At 45.4% G+C, this 19,270-nt stretch overlaps 8 non-coding genes and 1 pseudogene across 8 annotated transcripts; all 9 read right to left on the bottom strand.

Moving 5' to 3' along the window:
• Positions 1–6: 6 nt before the first annotated feature.
• Positions 7–197, bottom strand: LOC130315675 (U2 spliceosomal RNA). The gene has a single exon (XR_008863132.1). It is a non-coding gene; the product is annotated as a U2 spliceosomal RNA (small nuclear RNA).
• A 2,091-nt stretch (positions 198–2,288) lies between these two features.
• LOC130315674 (U2 spliceosomal RNA) lies at positions 2,289–2,479 on the bottom strand. The gene has a single exon (XR_008863131.1). It is a non-coding gene; the product is annotated as a U2 spliceosomal RNA (small nuclear RNA).
• Positions 2,480–4,567: 2,088 nt separating this feature from the next.
• LOC130315641 (U2 spliceosomal RNA) lies at positions 4,568–4,752 on the bottom strand. Its single transcript, XR_008863108.1, has one exon. It is a non-coding gene; the product is annotated as a U2 spliceosomal RNA (small nuclear RNA).
• A 1,439-nt stretch (positions 4,753–6,191) lies between these two features.
• On the bottom strand, positions 6,192–6,328 carry LOC130315644 (U2 spliceosomal RNA; annotated as a pseudogene).
• Positions 6,329–8,420: 2,092 nt separating this feature from the next.
• Positions 8,421–8,611, bottom strand: LOC130315672 (U2 spliceosomal RNA). The gene has a single exon (XR_008863130.1). It is a non-coding gene; the product is annotated as a U2 spliceosomal RNA (small nuclear RNA).
• Positions 8,612–10,694: 2,083 nt separating this feature from the next.
• Positions 10,695–10,885, bottom strand: LOC130315671 (U2 spliceosomal RNA). Its single transcript, XR_008863129.1, has one exon. It is a non-coding gene; the product is annotated as a U2 spliceosomal RNA (small nuclear RNA).
• Positions 10,886–12,975: 2,090 nt separating this feature from the next.
• On the bottom strand, positions 12,976–13,166 carry LOC130315620 (U2 spliceosomal RNA). The gene has a single exon (XR_008863089.1). It is a non-coding gene; the product is annotated as a U2 spliceosomal RNA (small nuclear RNA).
• A 2,092-nt stretch (positions 13,167–15,258) lies between these two features.
• Positions 15,259–15,449, bottom strand: LOC130315670 (U2 spliceosomal RNA). Its single transcript, XR_008863128.1, has one exon. It is a non-coding gene; the product is annotated as a U2 spliceosomal RNA (small nuclear RNA).
• A 2,084-nt stretch (positions 15,450–17,533) lies between these two features.
• Positions 17,534–17,724, bottom strand: LOC130315657 (U2 spliceosomal RNA). Its single transcript, XR_008863116.1, has one exon. It is a non-coding gene; the product is annotated as a U2 spliceosomal RNA (small nuclear RNA).
• Between the last annotated feature and the right edge of the window lie 1,546 nt (positions 17,725–19,270).

The raw sequence follows: 19,270 nt of genomic DNA, 5'->3' as shown, positions 1-19,270 counted from the left end.
GTAAGGGGGTGGTGCACTGTACCCGAAGATACTGCCATATCGGGTCAATGCATAGGGCGACGGAAGCAAGCTTCGAAATCGGCCCCCGTTCTCAAAAATCCATTTAATATATGGTCCCCAGATAGGGGACGTATCAGATATTAAACTGATAAGAACAGATACTACACTTGATCTTAGCCAAAAGGCCGAGAAGCGATAACCGTGAAAGGGGCGGGCCCAACAAGGTCCCCTTCATGGGCACTATCACTGCTTGCTGTCAGGGAGGCTGCCAGACAATTTTCCATGCACACTATGGGCTGGGGGGCAGTCAACCACCAGTACACACAGCAGAACCTAAACCCATACCATTATTGCTAAGCAGCAAGACAGGGGCCCATTGCACTCCCACGGGGCCTTTTTAAATGCAATCCATAACCCGGATTTGCCAGGAACCCTTCTTACTCCTCCTACTTGCATGTGACACTGGGCTTAGGATCTGCATAGGAAACACACACACAAGCACACACCTACCTTTGTTGCCTGCAGATGCCTCCTTGGCTGTCCCCAAACGGTATCAAACCAACACCCACGGGAAGCTGTAAGCATAGAGGACATGCCTGCACCCCATTGGACTTACCTGTGTGGGTTAAACCCGGGTTATTTGACAACCTATGGCGGTGATGGTTCTGCTCAGGCAGAGCAGTGCTGATGCTCCTCATAAAGCTGTCGCTGCTGTGAAGGTTCTAGGTGACATCACAAATCCCTATGGTTACATACACAACAAAGCTGGGTTGTTGTTGTTTACACTCTGCAAGGCCTGTGGAAGTGAGTGACATCATAGCACTGTAGTTCTGAGGGTTCTAGATGGATGCAACAATCTCCTGTTGCTTCTATGAAGGCCATAATAGACGACATCACCAAACAGCTCCATAGTCACATACACAGCAAAGGAGAGATGTTGTTTACACCTAGTGATGTCAGTGGTATTGAGTGACATCACAGCACAGTGCTAAGGCTCCTGGGCCTGGACACAGCAGCGGCTGCAATATCTCAACGGAGAATACGTTTATATATATGTGTGTGTGTGCGCGTATATATATATATATATATATATATATATATATATATATATATATATATTTCTCCGCCGAAATCACTTTTAAACCCATTTCCACCTTTTTTTCCCTTCTCTTCCTCTTACTTTTTTTTCACGTTTTTTTACGTTTTTCTCCTTTTCGCCTCTTTTCTGGGCGTATTATTCTTCTTTTTCTTCTTTTTTTTCGTCTAATGCATACCCCATCAGTGCAGCAATGCTTATTCAATACCGCCAGCAGATGGAGACACTGGGGGATAATTTTCTAAGGATTTATACTGATTTTTCCTGTCTGAATTTGTCGCACAGAAAGTTGCAGGCCAAATATGTGTGACATTTCTGCGACTTTAGCTTCTAGAGCATTTTTACAACATTATACATAGGTGCTGAATACATAAAAAGCGACTGTTCAGCGACAGACAAGTCGCATCGGCTGAAAGTAGGCCAGAATGTCAGTCCATGTTGGAGCAGGTTTAGACACAGTCTAAAGCATAGATCTCAAAGTCTGTGCACAGAATTTAGCAAGGGCCTCGCACCTTCTGATGCATCAGGTAGGTGCACAATAGCATAGCCTAACCCTCTGTACTTTGGTCTATATTGATGCGGGACATAGACAGCCAGCTGATGACCAATCCATTAGTGCAATGGATGGCTGGAAGCATTTGTCTTTGCCTTTGCAATACCACAGAAGCAATGCATGGTCAATGTACAGCAATGACACACCTGTGTGAACAGCCAGGAGACCCCCCCCCCCCCATGTTATGTTACATAGTTACATAGTTAGTACGGTCAAAAAAAGACATATGTCCATCAAGTTCAACCAGGGAATTAAGGGGTAGGGGTGTGGCGCGATATTGGGGAAGGGATGAGATTTTATATTTCTTCATAAGCATTAATCTTATTTTGTCAATTAGGAACATTCAGCACCCACCCGCTATCAAGGCAGCTGCCTATCATGTCATGCCCTACCTGCACAGGTGTGCTGGCTACTCAAATGATCCAATTAAGGAGGCCATTTAGTCAGCAGCAGCAGAAGTCCTGTGCCTGGACGCTCCAACAGCGGCCAGACACAAGCAGAAGCAGAAGCAGCAGCAGCACCACCTTTTGTTTTTTGGCTGCAGCAGCAGCAGCAGCAAGGCCCACAGGGCTGGCTAGCTGGCTAGCCAGCAAGCAGGTAGCAATGAAAGTAGGAATCTTTCTTTTTAACCCTGTAAGGGGGTGGTGCACTGTACCCGAAGATACTGCCATATCGGGTCAATGCATAGGGCGACGGAAGCAAGCTTCGAAATCGGCCCCCGTTCTCAAAAATCCATTTAATATATGGTCCCCAGATAGGGGACGTATCAGATATTAAACTGATAAGAACAGATACTACACTTGATCTTAGCCAAAAGGCCGAGAAGCGATAACCGTGAAAGGGGCGGGCCCAACAAGGTCCCCTTCATGGGCACTATCACTGCTTGCTGTCAGGGAGGCTGCCAGACAATTTTCCATGCACACTCTGGGCTGGGGGGCAGTCAACCACCAGTACACACAGCAGAACCTAAACCCATACCATTATTGCTAAGCAGCAAGACAGGGGCCCATTGCACTCCCACGGGGCCTTTTTAAATGCAATCCATAACCCGGATTTGCCAGGAACCCTTCTTACTCCTCCTACTTGCATGTGACACTGGGCTTAGGATCTGCATAGGAAACACACACACAAGCACACACCTACCTTTGTTGCCTGCAGATGCCTCCTTGGCTGTCCCCAAACGGTATCAAACCAACACCCACGGGAAGCTGTAAGCATAGAGGACATGCCTGCACCCCATTGGACTTACCTGTGTGGGTTAAACCCGGGTTATTTGACAACCTATGGCGGTGATGGTTCTGCTCAGGCAGAGCAGTGCTGATGCTCCTCATAAAGCTGTCGCTGCTGTGAAGGTTCTAGGTGACATCACAAATCCCTATGGTTACATACACAACAAAGCTGGGTTGTTGTTGTTTACACTCTGCAAGGCCTGTGGAAGTGAGTGACATCATAGCACTGTAGTTCTGAGGGTTCTAGATGGATGCAACAATCTCCTGTTGCTTCTATGAAGGCCATAATAGACGACATCACCAAACAGCTCCATAGTCACATACACAGCAAAGGAGAGATGTTGTTTACACCTAGTGATGTCAGTGGTATTGAGTGACATCACAGCACAGTGCTAAGGCTCCTGGGCCTGGACACAGCAGCGGCTGCAATATCTCAACGGAGAATACGTTTATATATATGTGTGTGTGTGCGCGTATATATATATATATATATATATATATATATATATATATATATATATATATTTCTCCGCCGAAATCACTTTTAAACCCATTTCCACCTTTTTTTCCCTTCTCTTCCTCTTACTTTTTTTTCACGTTTTTTTACGTTTTTCTCCTTTTCGCCTCTTTTCTGGGCGTATTATTCTTCTTTTTCTTCTTTTTTTTCGTCTAATGCATACCCCATCAGTGCAGCAATGCTTATTCAATACCGCCAGCAGATGGAGACACTGGGGGATAATTTTCTAAGGATTTATACTGATTTTTCCTGTCTGAATTTGTCGCACAGAAAGTTGCAGGCCAAATATGTGTGACATTTCTGCGACTTTAGCTTCTAGAGCATTTTTACAACATTATACATAGGTGCTGAATACATAAAAAGCGACTGTTCAGCGACAGACAAGTCGCATCGGCTGAAAGTAGGCCAGAATGTCAGTCCATGTTGGAGCAGGTTTAGATACAGTCTAAAGCATAGATCTCAAAGTCTGTGCACAGAATTTAGCAAGGGCCTCGCACCTTCTGATGCATCAGGTAGGTGCACAATAGCATAGCCTAACCCTCTGTACTTTGGTCTATATTGATGCGGGACATAGACAGCCAGCTGATGACCAATCCATTAGTGCAATGGATGGCTGGAAGCATTTGTCTTTGCCTTTGCAATACCACAGAAGCAATGCATGGTCAATGTACAGCAATGACACACCTGTGTGAACAGCCAGGAGACCCCCCCCCCCCCCATGTTATGTTACATAGTTACATAGTTAGTACGGTCGAAAAAAGACATATGTCCATCAAGTTCAACCAGGGAATTAAGGGGTAGGGGTGTGGCGCGATATTGGGGAAGGGATGAGATTTTATATTTCTTCATAAGCATTAATCTTATTTTGTCAATTAGGAACATTCAGCACCCACCCGCTATCAAGGCAGCTGCCTATCATGTCATGCCCTACCTGCACAGGTGTGCTGGCTACTCAAATGATCCAATTAAGGAGGCCATTTAGTCAGCAGCAGCAGAAGTCCTGTGCCTGGACGCTCCAACAGCGGCCAGACACAAGCAGAAGCAGAAGCAGCAGCACCTTTTGTTTTTTGGCTGCAGCAGCAGCAGCAGCAAGGCCCACAGGGCTGGCTAGCTGGCTAGCCAGCAAGCAGGTAGCAATGAAAGTAGGAATCTTTCTTTTTAACCCTGTAAGGGGGTGGTGCACTGTACCCGAAGATACTGCCATATCGGGTCAATGCATAGGGCGACGGAAGCAAGCTTCGAAATCGGCCCCCGTTCTCAAAAATCCATTTAATATATGGTCCCCAGATAGGGGACGTATCAGATATTAAACTGATAAGAACAGATTTTTTTTTTAAGTTAGCCCTCAGAACTCAATCAGAGCTCCAAGATCTTATATGGACTCGATTGTTTTGTTCATCATCAGGTAACACTTTTATTTATTCCTAAAATAAAAAAGACAAATTGAAATAAAATATTATAACAACAATAAAAATAATAAACATTCCAAAATTATAACAAATTCATTCCCTTTCTCCGGGCGTAAACTGCCAAGTAATCAATTAAACCATAGCTTAAGCTTCCTTTTTCCATTTCCCTTTTTACTGGGATGGCCAACCAGGCCGGTATTTTATAAGTTACCATAAATCGATCCACGTCAAGGCGAAAAGAATCATAAACTTTGTTTCTTACTGCAGGCAACTGGGCTTTAAAGGTGGATAATAGATTATCCAGGTCCTGTAAGAACAATTCTCTTTCCTCATCTGGAGCTCTCTCCAAAATAGTTTGGAAAGACCCTGAATATCCTCTTAAATTTCTCACCGGCCCTTCATTTTTCTTTTTACTCTTATGCTCTCCAATGTTCTTTTCTTCTACTATCATCTCTTTTCCAACAATTTTTGGCTCTTGGGTTACCACAGATCTTTTAATTTCTGGCTCTTGTTCAGAAACTTCTTCTTCTCTTTTCTTCTTCCTCTTTGGACAGTTCACATACATGTGACCAATTTTGTTACATAAATTACATTTACTTTTTTGGCTACAGGATTCAATTTCATGACCTTCTTTTTGGCATTTTTGGCACCACATTGAGGTGCACTCTTCCTTTAAATGGCCATATTTCTTGCATTTTCTACAGAAATTCTGCATACCTGCAAAAAACATATCTCCATTGATAACCCCTATTTTAAAACGGGCAGGGGGATAAAGAACTCTTCCATCTGTGTCTTCCTTAAACTTTACTTTAAATCTCCACTTTGTTGTCCAGACTCCATACTGATTATAAATTTTCCCAAGTGGCGCAATTTCCTCACAAAATTGGGTCAAAAGAATTATAATATCCTCCTCAGGGACGTAAGGACTATACATCCTCACCGTTAAAATTCTTTCTCTCCTGGGAAAGTGGGGAATGACTTCCACGCCCTCCCACACTGGATCAGACTTGATTGTCTCAAATTTCTTCCAAAATAAATCATAATCCTCTTCGGAAACCAAAATAACATCAAAGCACCCTTTCTTTGGAAATTCCAACATGGAAAGGATTTGTGTCTTTGCAATTTCCAAAACTCCAAAAAGAATTTCCTCCATTACAAAGGAAAGTCCTCTTCTTTTCTTCTCAAGGTCTTTCAGCAGGATCCGGACCCCATTCTTGATCTTCCCAAAAAAAGGAACCTCCTCTCCAGCAGATTGAGAGGTGTCCATGATCTCTTCCATCTTCAATAGGCGTGTCCAGGCAGGGACAGAAAAACACTCCCCCACCAAAGAGTGGGCAGTGAAGGGTGATCGCCTCCCGTTGTCTGGGGACTAAGCCGGCTCCCTAATAGCAGCAGGGGGGTGAAGTCCCTCCGTTAAGAAGGACGATCCCCCCAGGCCAAGGAGCCGGGTACCCCAGACACCCTCTGACCAGACCAAGTGAGCAGATACTACACTTGATCTTAGCCAAAAGGCCGAGAAGCGATAACCGTGAAAGGGGCGGGCCCAACAAGGTCCCCTTCATGGGCACTATCACTGCTTGCTGTCAGGGAGGCTGCCAGACAATTTTCCATGCACACTCTGGGCTGGGGGGCAGTCAACCACCAGTACACACAGCAGAACCTAAACCCATACCATTATTGCTAAGCAGCAAGACAGGGGCCCATTGCACTCCCACGGGGCCTTTTTAAATGCAATCCATAACCCGGATTTGCCAGGAACCCTTCTTACTCCTCCTACTTGCATGTGACACTGGGCTTAGGATCTGCATAGGAAACACACACACAAGCACACACCTACCTTTGTTGCCTGCAGATGCCTCCTTGGCTGTCCCCAAACGGTATCAAACCAACACCCACGGGAAGCTGTAAGCATAGAGGACATGCCTGCACCCCATTGGACTTACCTGTGTGGGTTAAACCCGGGTTATTTGACAACCTATGGCGGTGATGGTTCTGCTCAGGCAGAGCAGTGCTGATGCTCCTCATAAAGCTGTCGCTGCTGTGAAGGTTCTAGGTGACATCACAAATCCCTATGGTTACATACACAACAAAGCTGGGTTGTTGTTGTTTACACTCTGCAAGGCCTGTGGAAGTGAGTGACATCATAGCACTGTAGTTCTGAGGGTTCTAGATGGATGCAACAATCTCCTGTTGCTTCTATGAAGGCCATAATAGACGACATCACCAAACAGCTCCATAGTCACATACACAGCAAAGGAGAGATGTTGTTTACACCTAGTGATGTCAGTGGTATTGAGTGACATCACAGCACAGTGCTAAGGCTCCTGGGCCTGGACACAGCAGCGGCTGCAATATCTCAACGGAGAATACGTTTATATATATGTGTGTGTGTGCGCGTATATATATATATATATATATATATATATATATATATATATATATATATTTCTCCGCCGAAATCACTTTTAAACCCATTTCCACCTTTTTTTCCCTTCTCTTCCTCTTACTTTTTTTTCACGTTTTTTTACGTTTTTCTCCTTTTCGCCTCTTTTCTGGGCGTATTATTCTTCTTTTTCTTCTTTTTTTTCGTCTAATGCATACCCCATCAGTGCAGCAATGCTTATTCAATACCGCCAGCAGATGGAGACACTGGGGGATAATTTTCTAAGGATTTATACTGATTTTTCCTGTCTGAATTTGTCGCACAGAAAGTTGCAGGCCAAATATGTGTGACATTTCTGCGACTTTAGCTTCTAGAGCATTTTTACAACATTATACATAGGTGCTGAATACATAAAAAGCGACTGTTCAGCGACAGACAAGTCGCATCGGCTGAAAGTAGGCCAGAATGTCAGTCCATGTTGGAGCAGGTTTAGATACAGTCTAAAGCATAGATCTCAAAGTCTGTGCACAGAATTTAGCAAGGGCCTCGCACCTTCTGATGCATCAGGTAGGTGCACAATAGCATAGCCTAACCCTCTGTACTTTGGTCTATATTGATGCGGGACATAGACAGCCAGCTGATGACCAATCCATTAGTGCAATGGATGGCTGGAAGCATTTGTCTTTGCCTTTGCAATACCACAGAAGCAATGCATGGTCAATGTACAGCAATGACACACCTGTGTGAACAGCCAGGAGACCCCCCCCCCCCCCATGTTATGTTACATAGTTACATAGTTAGTACGGTCGAAAAAAGACATATGTCCATCAAGTTCAACCAGGGAATTAAGGGGTAGGGGTGTGGCGCGATATTGGGGAAGGGATGAGATTTTATATTTCTTCATAAGCATTAATCTTATTTTGTCAATTAGGAACATTCAGCACCCACCCGCTATCAAGGCAGCTGCCTATCATGTCATGCCCTACCTGCACAGGTGTGCTGGCTACTCAAATGATCCAATTAAGGAGGCCATTTAGTCAGCAGCAGCAGAAGTCCTGTGCCTGGACGCTCCAACAGCGGCCAGACACAAGCAGAAGCAGAAGCAGCAGCAGCACCACCTTTTGTTTTTTGGCTGCAGCAGCAGCAGCAGCAAGGCCCACAGGGCTGGCTAGCTGGCTAGCCAGCAAGCAGGTAGCAATGAAAGTAGGAATCTTTCTTTTTAACCCTGTAAGGGGGTGGTGCACTGTACCCGAAGATACTGCCATATCGGGTCAATGCATAGGGCGACGGAAGCAAGCTTCGAAATCGGCCCCCGTTCTCAAAAATCCATTTAATATATGGTCCCCAGATAGGGGACGTATCAGATATTAAACTGATAAGAACAGATACTACACTTGATCTTAGCCAAAAGGCCGAGAAGCGATAACCGTGAAAGGGGCGGGCCCAACAAGGTCCCCTTCATGGGCACTATCACTGCTTGCTGTCAGGGAGGCTGCCAGACAATTTTCCATGCACACTCTGGGCTGGGGGGCAGTCAACCACCAGTACACACAGCAGAACCTAAACCCATACCATTATTGCTAAGCAGCAAGACAGGGGCCCATTGCACTCCCACGGGGCCTTTTTAAATGCAATCCATAACCCGGATTTGCCAGGAACCCTTCTTACTCCTCCTACTTGCATGTGACACTGGGCTTAGGATCTGCATAGGAAACACACACACAAGCACACACCTACCTTTTTTGCCTGCAGATGCCTCCTTGGCTGTCCCCAAACGGTATCAAACCAACACCCACGGGAAGCTGTAAGCATAGAGGACATGCCTGCACCCCATTGGACTTACCTGTGTGGGTTAAACCCGGGTTATTTGACAACCTATGGCGGTGATGGTTCTGCTCAGGCAGAGCAGTGCTGATGCTCCTCATAAAGCTGTCGCTGCTGTGAAGGTTCTAGGTGACATCACAAATCCCTATGGTTACATACACAACAAAGCTGGGTTGTTGTTGTTTACACTCTGCAAGGCCTGTGGAAGTGAGTGACATCATAGCACTGTAGTTCTGAGGGTTCTAGATGGATGCAACAATCTCCTGTTGCTTCTATGAAGGCCATAATAGACGACATCACCAAACAGCTCCATAGTCACATACACAGCAAAGGAGAGATGTTGTTTACACCTAGTGATGTCAGTGGTATTGAGTGACATCACAGCACAGTGCTAAGGCTCCTGGGCCTGGACACAGCAGCGGCTGCAATATCTCAACGGAGAATACGTTTATATATATGTGTGTGTGTGCGCGTATATATATATATATATATATATATATATATATATATATATATATTTCTCCGCGGAAATCACTTTTAAACCCATTTCCACCTTTTTTTCCCTTCTCTTCCTCTTACTTTTTTTTCACGTTTTTTTACGTTTTTCTCCTTTTCGCCTCTTTTCTGGGCGTATTATTCTTCTTTTTCTTCTTTTTTTTCGTCTAATGCATACCCCATCAGTGCAGCAATGCTTATTCAATACCGCCAGCAGATGGAGACACTGGGGGATAATTTTCTAAGGATTTATACTGATTTTTCCTGTCTGAATTTGTCGCACAGAAAGTTGCAGGCCAAATATGTGTGACATTTCTGCGACTTTAGCTTCTAGAGCATTTTTACAACATTATACATAGGTGCTGAATACATAAAAAGCGACTGTTCAGCGACAGACAAGTCGCATCGGCTGAAAGTAGGCCAGAATGTCAGTCCATGTTGGAGCAGGTTTAGATACAGTCTAAAGCATAGATCTCAAAGTCTGTGCACAGAATTTAGCAAGGGCCTCGCACCTTCTGATGCATCAGGTAGGTGCACAATAGCATAGCCTAACCCTCTGTACTTTGGTCTATATTGATGCGGGACATAGACAGCCAGCTGATGACCAATCCATTAGTGCAATGGATGGCTGGAAGCATTTGTCTTTGCCTTTGCAATACCACAGAAGCAATGCATGGTCAATGTACAGCAATGACACACCTGTGTGAACAGCCAGGAGACCCCCCCCCCCCATGTTATGTTACATAGTTACATAGTTAGTACGGTCGAAAAAAGACATATGTCCATCAAGTTCAACCAGGGAATTAAGGGGTAGGGGTGTGGCGCGATATTGGGGAAGGGATGAGATTTTATATTTCTTCATAAGCATTAATCTTATTTTGTCAATTAGGAACATTCAGCACCCACCCGCTATCAAGGCAGCTGCCTATCATGTCATGCCCTACCTGCACAGGTGTGCTGGCTACTCAAATGATCCAATTAAGGAGGCCATTTAGTCAGCAGCAGCAGAAGTCCTGTGCCTGGACGCTCCAACAGCGGCCAGACACAAGCAGAAGCAGAAGCAGCAGCAGCACCTTTTGTTTTTTGGCTGCAGCAGCAGCAGCAGCAAGGCCCACAGGGCTGGCTAGCTGGCTAGCCAGCAAGCAGGTAGCAATGAAAGTAGGAATCTTTCTTTTTAACCCTGTAAGGGGGTGGTGCACTGTACCCGAAGATACTGCCATATCGGGTCAATGCATAGGGCGACGGAAGCAAGCTTCGAAATCGGCCCCCGTTCTCAAAAATCCATTTAATATATGGTCCCCAGATAGGGGACGTATCAGATATTAAACTGATAAGAACAGATACTACACTTGATCTTAGCCAAAAGGCCGAGAAGCGATAACCGTGAAAGGGGCGGGCCCAACAAGGTCCCCTTCATGGGCACTATCACTGCTTGCTGTCAGGGAGGCTGCTGCCAGACAATTTTCCATGCACACTCTGGGCTGGGGGGCAGTCAACCACCAGTACACACAGCAGAACCTAAACCCATACCATTATTGCTAAGCAGCAAGACAGGGGCCCATTGCACTCCCACGGGGCCTTTTTAAATGCAATCCATAACCCGGATTTGCCAGGAACCCTTCTTACTCCTCCTACTTGCATGTGACACTGGGCTTAGGATCTGCATAGGAAACACACACACAAGCACACACCTACCTTTGTTGCCTGCAGATGCCTCCTTGGCTGTCCCCAAACGGTATCAAACCAACACCCACGGGAAGCTGTAAGCATAGAGGACATGCCTGCACCCCATTGGACTTACCTGTGTGGGTTAAACCCGGGTTATTTGACAACCTATGGCGGTGATGGTTCTGCTCAGGCAGAGCAGTGCTGATGCTCCTCATAAAGCTGTCGCTGCTGTGAAGGTTCTAGGTGACATCACAAATCCCTATGGTTACATACACAACAAAGCTGGGTTGTTGTTGTTTACACTCTGCAAGGCCTGTGGAAGTGAGTGACATCATAGCACTGTAGTTCTGAGGGTTCTAGATGGATGCAACAATCTCCTGTTGCTTCTATGAAGGCCATAATAGACGACATCACCAAACAGCTCCATAGTCACATACACAGCAAAGGAGAGATGTTGTTTACACCTAGTGATGTCAGTGGTATTGAGTGACATCACAGCACAGTGCTAAGGCTCCTGGGCCTGGACACAGCAGCGGCTGCAATATCTCAACGGAGAATACGTTTATATATATGTGTGTGTGTGCGCGTATATATATATATATATATATATATATATATATATATATATATATTTCTCCGCCGAAATCACTTTTAAACCCATTTCCACCTTTTTTTCCCTTCTCTTCCTCTTACTTTTTTTTCACGTTTTTTTACGTTTTTCTCCTTTTCGCCTCTTTTCTGGGCGTATTATTCTTCTTTTTCTTCTTTTTTTTCGTCTAATGCATACCCCATCAGTGCAGCAATGCTTATTCAATACCGCCAGCAGATGGAGACACTGGGGGATAATTTTCTAAGGATTTATACTGATTTTTCCTGTCTGAATTTGTCGCACAGAAAGTTGCAGGCCAAATATGTGTGACATTTCTGCGACTTTAGCTTCTAGAGCATTTTTACAACATTATACATAGGTGCTGAATACATAAAAAGCGACTGTTCAGCGACAGACAAGTCGCATCGGCTGAAAGTAGGCCAGAATGTCAGTCCATGTTGGAGCAGGTTTAGATACAGTCTAAAGCATAGATCTCAAAGTCTGTGCACAGAATTTAGCAAGGGCCTCGCACCTTCTGATGCATCAGGTAGGTGCACAATAGCATAGCCTAACCCTCTGTACTTTGGTCTATATTGATGCGGGACATAGACAGCCAGCTGATGACCAATCCATTAGTGCAATGGATGGCTGGAAGCATTTGTCTTTGCCTTTGCAATACCACAGAAGCAATGCATGGTCAATGTACAGCAATGACACACCTGTGTGAACAGCCAGGAGACCCCCCCCCCCCCATGTTATGTTACATAGTTACATAGTTAGTACGGTCGAAAAAAGACATATGTCCATCAAGTTCAACCAGGGAATTAAGGGGTAGGGGTGTGGCGCGATATTGGGGAAGGGATGAGATTTTATATTTCTTCATAAGCATTAATCTTATTTTGTCAATTAGGAACATTCAGCACCCACCCGCTATCAAGGCAGCTGCCTATCATGTCATGCCCTACCTGCACAGGTGTGCTGGCTACTCAAATGATCCAATTAAGGAGGCCATTTAGTCAGCAGCAGCAGAAGTCCTGTGCCTGGACGCTCCAACAGCGGCCAGACACAAGCAGAAGCAGAAGCAGCAGCAGCACCACCTTTTGTTTTTTGGCTGCAGCAGCAGCAGCAGCAAGGCCCACAGGGCTGGCTAGCTGGCTAGCCAGCAAGCAGGTAGCAATGAAAGTAGGAATCTTTCTTTTTAACCCTGTAAGGGGGTGGTACACTGTACCCGAAGATACTGCCATATCGGGTCAATGCATAGGGCGACGGAAGCAAGCTTCGAAATCGGCCCCCGTTCTCAAAAATCCATTTAATATATGGTCCCCAGATAGGGGACGTATCAGATATTAAACTGATAAGAACAGATACTACACTTGATCTTAGCCAAAAGGCCGAGAAGCGATAACCGTGAAAGGGGCGGGCCCAACAAGGTCCCCTTCATGGGCACTATCACTGCTTGCTGTCAGGGAGGCTGCCAGACAATTTTCCATGCACACTCTGGGCTGGGGGGCAGTCAACCACCAGTACACACAGCAGAACCTAAACCCATACCATTATTGCTAAGCAGCAAGACAGGGGCCCATTGCACTCCCACGGGGCCTTTTTAAATGCAATCCATAACCCGGATTTGCCAGGAACCCTTCTTACTCCTCCTACTTGCATGTGACACTGGGCTTAGGATCTGCATAGGAAACACACACACAAGCACACACCTACCTTTGTTGCCTGCAGATGCCTCCTTGGCTGTCCCCAAACGGTATCAAACCAACACCCACGGGAAGCTGTAAGCATAGAGGACATGCCTGCACCCCATTGGACTTACCTGTGTGGGTTAAACCCGGGTTATTTGACAACCTATGGCGGTGATGGTTCTGCTCAGGCAGAGCAGTGCTGATGCTCCTCATAAAGCTGTCGCTGCTGTGAAGGTTCTAGGTGACATCACAAATCCCTATGGTTACATACACAACAAAGCTGGGTTGTTGTTGTTTACACTCTGCAAGGCCTGTGGAAGTGAGTGACATCATAGCACTGTAGTTCTGAGGGTTCTAGATGGATGCAACAATCTCCTGTTGCTTCTATGAAGGCCATAATAGACGACATCACCAAACAGCTCCATAGTCACATACACAGCAAAGGAGAGATGTTGTTTACACCTAGTGATGTCAGTGGTATTGAGTGACATCACAGCACAGTGCTAAGGCTCCTGGGCCTGGACACAGCAGCGGCTGCAATATCTCAACGGAGAATACGTTTATATATATATGTGTGTGTGTGCGCGTATATATATATATATATATATATATATATATATATATATATATATATATTTCTCCGCCGAAATCACTTTTAAACCCATTTCCACCTTTTTTTCCCTTCTCTTCCTCTTACTTTTTTTTCACGTTTTTTTACGTTTTTCTCCTTTTCGCCTCTTTTCTGGGCGTATTATTCTTCTTTTTCTTCTTTTTTTTCGTCTAATGCATACCCCATCAGTGCAGCAATGCTTATTCAATACCGCCAGCAGATGGAGACACTGGGGGATAATTTTCTAAGGATTTATACTGATTTTTCCTGTCTGAATTTGTCGCACAGAAAGTTGCAGGCCAAATATGTGTGACATTTCTGCGACTTTAGCTTCTAGAGCATTTTTACAACATTATACATAGGTGCTGAATACATAAAAAGCGACTGTTCAGCGACAGACAAGTCGCATCGGCTGAAAGTAGGCCAGAATGTCAGTCCATGTTGGAGCAGGTTTAGATACAGTCTAAAGCATAGATCTCAAAGTCTGTGCACAGAATTTAGCAAGGGCCTCGCACCTTCTGATGCATCAGGTAGGTGCACAATAGCATAGCCTAACCTTCTGTACTTTGGTCTATATTGATGCGGGACATAGACAGCCAGCTGATGACCAATCCATTAGTGCAATGGATGGCTGGAAGCATTTGTCTTTGCCTTTGCAATACCACAGAAGCAATGCATGGTCAATGTACAGCAATGACACACCTGTGTGAACAGCCAGGAGACCCCCCCCCCCCATGTTATGTTACATAGTTACATAGTTAGTACGGTCGAAAAAAGACATATGTCCATCAAGTTCAACCAGGGAATTAAGGGGTAGGGGTGTGGCGCGATATTGGGGAAGGGATGAGATTTTATATTTCTTCATAAGCATTAATCTTATTTTGTCAATTAGGAACATTCAGCACCCACCCGCTATCAAGGCAGCTGCCTATCATGTCATGCCCTACCTGCACAGGTGTGCTGGCTACTCAAATGATCCAATTAAGGAGGCCATTTAGTCAGCAGCAGCAGAAGTCCTGTGCCTGGACGCTCCAACAGCGGCCAGACACAAGCAGAAGCAGAAGCAGCAGCAGCACCACCTTTTGTTTTTTGGCTGCAGCAGCAGCAGCAGCAGGGCCCACAGGGCTGGCTAGCTGGCTAGCCAGCAAGCAGGTAGCAATGAAAGTAGGAATCTTTCTTTTTAACCCTGTAAGGGGGTGGTGCACTGTACCCGAAGATACTGCCATATCGGGTCAATGCATAGGGCGACGGAAGCAAGCTTCGAAATCGGCCCCCGTTCTCAAAAATCCATTTAATATATGGTCCCCAGATAGGGGACGTATCAGATATTAAACTGATAAGAACAGATACTACACTTGATCTTAGCCAAAAGGCCGAGAAGCGATAACCGTGAAAGGGGCGGGCCCAACAAGGTCCCCTTCATGGGCACTATCACTGCTTGCTGTCAGGGAGGCTGCCAGACAATTTTCCATGCACACTCTGGGCTGGGGGGCAGTCAACCACCAGTACACACAGCAGAACCTAAACCCATACCATTATTGCTAAGCAGCAAGACAGGGGCCCATTGCACTCCCACGGGGCCTTTTTAAATGCAATCCATAACCCGGATTTGCCAGGAACCCTTCTTACTCCTCCTACTTGCATGTGACACTGGGCTTAGGATCTGCATAGGAAACACACACACAAGCACACACCTACCTTTGTTGCCTGCAGATGCCTCCTTGGCTGTCCCCAAACGGTATCAAACCAACACCCACGGGAAGCTGTAAGCATAGAGGACATGCCTGCACCCCATTGGACTTACCTGTGTGGGTTAAACCCGGGTTATTTGACAACCTATGGCGGTGATGGTTCTGCTCAGGCAGAGCAGTGCTGATGCTCCTCATAAAGCTGTCGCTGCTGTGAAGGTTCTAGGTGACATCACAAATCCCTATGGTTACATACACAACAAAGCTGGGTTGTTGTTGTTTACACTCTGCAAGGCCTGTGGAAGTGAGTGACATCATAGCACTGTAGTTCTGAGGGTTCTAGATGGATGCAACAATCTCCTGTTGCTTCTATGAAGGCCATAATAGACGACATCACCAAACAGCTCCATAGTCACATACACAGCAAAGGAGAGATGTTGTTTACACCTAGTGATGTCAGTGGTATTGAGTGACATCACAGCACAGTGCTAAGGCTCCTGGGCCTGGACACAGCAGCGGCTGCAATATCTCAACGGAGAATACGTTTATATATATGTGTGTGTGTGCGCGTATATATATATATATATATATATATATATATATATATATATATTTCTCCGCCGAAATCACTTTTAAACCCATTTCCACCTTTTTTTCCCTTCTCTTCCTCTTACTTTTTTTTCACGTTTTTTTACGTTTTTCTCCTTTTCGCCTCTTTTCTGGGCGTATTATTCTTCTTTTTCTTCTTTTTTTTCGTCTAATGCATACCCCATCAGTGCAGCAATGCTTATTCAATACCGCCAGCAGATGGAGACACTGGGGGATAATTTTCTAAGGATTTATACTGATTTTTCCTGTCTGAATTTGTCGCACAGAAAGTTGCAGGCCAAATATGTGTGACATTTCTGCGACTTTAGCTTCTAGAGCATTTTTACAACATTATACATAGGTGCTGAATACATAAAAAGCGACTGTTCAGCGACAGACAAGTCGCATCGGCTGAAAGTAGGCCAGAATGTCAGTCCATGTTGGAGCAGGTTTAGATACAGTCTAAAGCATAGATCTCAAAGTCTGTGCACAGAATTTAGCAAGGGCCTCGCACCTTCTGATGCATCAGGTAGGTGCACAATAGCATAGCCTAACCCTCTGTACTTTGGTCTATATTGATGCGGGACATAGACAGCCAGCTGATGACCAATCCATTAGTGCAATGGATGGCTGGAAGCATTTGTCTTTGCCTTTGCAATACCACAGAAGCAATGCATGGTCAATGTACAGCAATGACACACCTGTGTGAACAGCCAGGAGACCCCCCCCCCCCATGTTATGTTACATAGTTACATAGTTAGTACGGTCGAAAAAAGACATATGTCCATCAAGTTCAACCAGGGAATTAAGGGGTAGGGGTGTGGCGCGATATTGGGGAAGGGATGAGATTTTATATTTCTTCATAAGCATTAATCTTATTTTGTCAATTAGGAACATTCAGCACCCACCCGCTATCAAGGCAGCTGCCTATCATGTCATGCCCTACCTGCACAGGTGTGCTGGCTACTCAAATGATCCAATTAAGGAGGCCATTTAGTCAGCAGCAGCAGAAGTCCTGTGCCTGGACGCTCCAACAGCGGCCAGACACAAGCAGAAGCAGAAGCAGCAGCAGCACCACCTTTTGTTTTTTGGCTGCAGCAGCAGCAGCAGCAAGGCCCACAGGGCTGGCTAGCTGGCTAGCCAGCAAGCAGGTAGCAATGAAAGTAGGAATCTTTCTTTTTAACCCTGTAAGGGGGTGGTGCACTGTACCCGAAGATACTGCCATATCGGGTCAATGCATAGGGCGACGGAAGCAAGCTTCGAAATCGGCCCCCGTTCTCAAAAATCCATTTAATATATGGTCCCCAGATAGGGGACATATCAGATATTAAACTGATAAGAACAGATACTACACTTGATCTTAGCCAAAAGGCCGAGAAGCGATAACCGTGAAAGGGGCGGGCCCAACAAGGTCCCCTTCATGGGCACTATCACTGCTTGCTGTCAGGGAGGCTGCCAGACAATTTTCCATGCACACTCTGGGCTGGGGGGCAGTCAACCACCAGTACACACAGCAGAACCTAAACCCATACCATTATTGCTAAGCAGCAAGACAGGGGCCCATTGCACTCCCACGGGGCCTTTTTAAATGCAATCCATAACCCGGATTTGCCAGGAACCCTTCTTACTCCTCCTACTTGCATGTGACACTGGGCTTAGGATCTGCATAGGAAACACACACACAAGCACACACCTACCTTTGTTGCCTGCAGATGCCTCCTTGGCTGTCCCCAAACGGTATCAAACCAACACCCACGGGAAGCTGTAAGCATAGAGGACATGCCTGCACCCCATTGGACTTACCTGTGTGGGTTAAACCCGGGTTATTTGACAACCTATGGCGGTGATGGTTCTGCTCAGGCAGAGCAGTGCTGATGCTCCTCATAAAGCTGTCGCTGCTGTGAAGGTTCTAGGTGACATCACAAATCCCTATGGTTACATACACAACAAAGCTGGGTTGTTGTTGTTTACACTCTGCAAGGCCTGTGGAAGTGAGTGACATCATAGCACTGTAGTTCTGAGGGTTCTAGATGGATGCAACAATCTCCTGTTGCTTCTATGAAGGCCATAATAGACGACATCACCAAACAGCTCCATAGTCACATACACAGCAAAGGAGAGATGTTGTTTACACCTAGTGATGTCAGTGGTATTGAGTGACATCACAGCACAGTGCTAAGGCTCCTGGGCCTGGACACAGCAGCGGCTGCAATATCTCAACGGAGAATACGTTTATATATATGTGTGTGTGTGCGCGTATATATATATATATATATATATATATATATATATATATATATATTTCTCCGCCGAAATCACTTTTAAACCCATTTCCACCTTTTTTTCCCTTCTCTTCCTCTTACTTTTTTTTCACGTTTTTTTACGTTTTTCTCCTTTTCGCCTCTTTTCTGGGCGTATTATTCTTCTTTTTCTTCTTTTTTTTCGTCTAATGCATACCCCATCAGTGCAGCAATGCTTATTCAATACCGCCAGCAGATGGAGACACTGGGGGATAATTTTCTAAGGATTTATACTGATTTTTCCTGTCTGAATTTGTCGCACAGAAAGTTGCAGGCCAAATATGTGTGACATTTCTGCGACTTTAGCTTCTAGAGCATTTTTACAACATTATACATAGGTGCTGAATACATAAAAAGCGACTGTTCAGCGACAGACAAGTCGCATCGGCTGAAAGTAGGCCAGAATGTCAGTCCATGTTGGAGCAGGTTTAGATACAGTCTAAAGTATAGATCTCAAAGTCTGTGCACAGAATTTAGCAAGGGCCTCGCACCTTCTGATGCATCAGGTAGGTGCACAATAGCATAGCCTAACCCTCTGTACTTTGGTCTATATTGATGCGGGACATAGACAGCCAGCTGATGACCAATCCATTAGTGCAATGGATGGCTGGAAGCATTTGTCTTTGCCTT

The sequence above is a fragment of the Hyla sarda genome, unplaced genomic scaffold, assembly GCF_029499605.1.
Source record: "Hyla sarda isolate aHylSar1 unplaced genomic scaffold, aHylSar1.hap1 scaffold_188, whole genome shotgun sequence".
In the NCBI taxonomy this organism is placed as follows: Eukaryota; Metazoa; Chordata; class Amphibia; order Anura; family Hylidae; genus Hyla; species Hyla sarda.
Note: the sequence above shows the minus strand (reverse complement) of the source record. Positions and strands in the feature narration are given on the sequence as shown.